Source organism: Schistocerca nitens, chromosome 8 (assembly GCF_023898315.1).
Source record: "Schistocerca nitens isolate TAMUIC-IGC-003100 chromosome 8, iqSchNite1.1, whole genome shotgun sequence".
NCBI lineage: Eukaryota > Metazoa > Arthropoda > Insecta > Orthoptera > Acrididae > Schistocerca > Schistocerca nitens.
The window spans coordinates 393924545-393928029 of NC_064621.1; positions in this window are offsets into that span (position 1 = coordinate 393924545).

The following is a 3485-nucleotide window of genomic DNA, read 5'->3' on the forward strand; positions in this document are numbered from 1 at the left end:
CCCAGAATAGGATGCCACTGGTTTTAAAAATACAGGAAGAGCAAAACCACAGATTCCGCAATTACAGCTGCCTTACAGAGTCTAGTTAGTGATAAAAATCCTTCATCCTACTTTCTGTTACACCACCTACCAGTCTATAAGTTTGAAATTTATTATTATATAGAACTGTGTAACATTAACTCAACAACTCTAAGCAATCCCCAAGGTAACAGACTGCATATTCTGGAGCGAGAAACAAGTAAACAACGACACTAATACAGCCTACAACAATAATTTAAATTCCATCCAAGAAATTTTATTGCCGTTAGTTCATGATTACCAATTGGAAAACATATTTAGACAAAAACTAACAGTTGTTTCCTACAGCATGGTGAAAGAGGGCAAGAATTTGCTTCATCACAAATGTACCGAGTTATCAATAAAAATTAACAGTGCAAGATAATTTGCTAAGGGTACTGCTTTCGTTATAAGGGAAAAATACACTATGTCATCAAAAGTATCCGGAGACCCCCCAGAAACAATCGTTATTCATATTAGGGGCATTGTGCTGCCACCTACAGCCAGGCACTCCATATCAGCAACCTCAGTAGTCATTAGACATCGTGACAGAGCAGAATGGGGCGCTCCGCGGAACTCAAAAAATGGCTCTGAGCATATGCCTAGAACTTAGAACTAATTAAACCTAACTAACCTAAGAACATCACACACATCCATGCCCGAGGCAGGATTCGAACCTGCGACCGTAGCGGGCGCTCGGCTCCAGACTGTAGCGCCTAGAACCGCACGGCCACTCCGGCCGGCCCGCGGAACTCAAGGACTTAGATTGTGGTCAGGTGATTGGGTGTTACTTGCGTCATACGTCTGCACGTGAGATTTCTACATTTCTTAACATCCCTAGGTCCACTGTTTCCGATGTTATAGCGAAGTAGAAACGTGAAGAGACACGTACAGCACAAAGGCGTACAGACCGACCTGACTGAGACCGCCGACAGTTAAAGAGGATCGTAATGTCTAATACGCAGACATCTAACCAGTCCATCACACAGGAATTCCAAACTGCATCAGGATCCACTGCAAGTGGGAGGTGAGAAAACTTAGATTTCATGGTCGAGCGGCTGCTCGTAAGCCTTGTTGTTCTTCGGGGCACTATCACAGCATGGGCCTACATTGATGGTTTAAGCAAGTTCTTGATTCCCACTGTTGAAGAGCAATTCGGGGATGGCGATAGCCTCTTTCAACGCGATCGAGTACCTGTTCATAATGCACGGCCTGTGGCGGAGTGGTTACATAACAATAACAAACCTGTAATGGACTGGCCTGCACAGAGTCCGGATCTGAATCCTAGAGAACACCTTTGGAATGTTTTAGAACGCCGACTTCGTACCAGTCCTCACCGACTGACATTGATTCCTCTCCTCAGTGCAACACTCCGCGTATAATGTGCTGCCATTCCCCAAGAAACTTTCCAGCATCTGACTGAACGTATGCCTGCAAGAGCGGAAGCTGTCATCAAGGATAATGGTGGGTCAACACCATACTGAATTCCATCATTACCGATGGAGGGTGTAACACCATAGCTCTAATGCTGTACTGATTTATTTTGCTTTTGGTCATTTAATGTTACATTGCTGAGCTTTTGTAAATATTGTTTCATTGAATCGATAACACAAAATTGTATACTCCTTTCTTTGTACAAACTTTGAGCCATGGTCTGATTCTATACGATGTAGTGTATCTGCAATTTATATTCTTTGTCCCATTTGGAGGGAACAAAACTTACTGTATATGATTGTAATTTTGTGTGAATAATTTTTTGTAGAGATGTCAATATGCGTAAATGTTCTGTTTTATTTAATGTATTTGGTTACTGTTATGTAAATTGCTGATCCTCACTTAGGGCTCTTAGTACTCTGTGTATAAGAGGTGTAGTGGTTCCCCTCGGGAACGGAACTGTGTAGCGCGCGCTAATTGTGGTTGGCCTAGGTAGAAAAGGTGGAACAAGAGTCAGTCGAGGACGAGCAAGCAGTCGGAGACGAGCTACGAGTCGGGGACGAGCCACGAGTCGGAGACGAGCTACGAGTCCGTGCATTGCCATGTAGAAAATGCATATTGTGCTGAACCCGAGAGAGGCTTTTCCTGCTTCTTACCAAGGCCTCGGATGGATGGATAAATAGCTGGAACTATTCTGGAATTTGTATCTATCATCGCCACCAAGAAATGACCGAGTCCAGCAATTCTGCCTGCAATTCCACCTACCAGCATGCCGTTGCCACCACATTGCGCAATCATTGCAACGTAATACTGTTATGATGTACAGTGAAGGATCAGCTTAATGGATGTGCTAATGTGCTGAAATATAAGGTAATTTATATCGGAATTTATGTACCTACATTGATTTTTCTCCTCATCATAACACCTCTTAGGTTCCTCTCCGTTTAAACTAAAGTGATTTCCGAGTGTCCTCACTGAAAGTACGTTAAAACTCAGTTTGCTAATTAATGCCTATTGGACAGAGTAAAGTTAAAGTTAATGTGACAAGAGAGTGAGTTAGAGTTAATGATGCTTGCTGAAATAATTTTCCTAGTAAAACTGATTATTAATGTGTTGTTGCCAAATTCAAATTAAAATTTCTCAAGACTGAGGCTTATAAAGTTTTGCTTAGTAAATGATCTCATTACTACTTGTTGTTAATCGCAGAAAGTGAGTTAGTATCTTACATAAATGTTAATTTTATGTCTCATGGTAGTAAAAGTGGAAAATTGCATAGTAGGAAATTATATGTTCATGATTACTAAGTGTTTGTCTCTCTTGTGTGCATATTAACAGCATAAAGACCACTCACTTTGTGTAAGCCCTGAAAGTAATAGTGTGTTTCGGTAGCTGTTATAATTTTGCAAATAGTTTGTGCTGTTCCAACTGTTAGCTTCAATCTTACCGTAAACTTATGAGTGTGTCAGAGTTCATTGCACTTGCGTATGGCCAAGTATAGGTTGTGTTTATCCGTTAAAATTACTAATAACTATTTTCTTCAACGAGAATGTTAATCATTCTTTTGCCTAGTTAGGCTGGCGACCGTTTTCCATTATCAGTTAAACAGTGCAGGTAAACAAAATTTTGTTTGTTACTTTCCGAATATTTACGTAATTCTGACTTTCACTTCCGATAGGCCACCTCCGTTAGGTACAACACGGTCAACTTAACAAAATTATTCCCAGAGGGTAACACTGCTATGCTGCTTTGTACCATAATTGCGTTTACAAAATAGTTTTATGTCACAACCTGTTTCTAGCATTGAGGTTATGGTGCAGTAGTAACAGTGGACAGGAGTGTTATACGTGGCTTTTCCGTGACAGGACTAGTTTGTTCTGTTAGGGCATAATACGTGATAAGCCAAATTTGGTATTTCATAGTATAAGCTACGTAAATACGCTGTTGCAGTGTTATAGAGGGCACCACGAACTTGTAAGTCATTTTCAGCCAGGTGT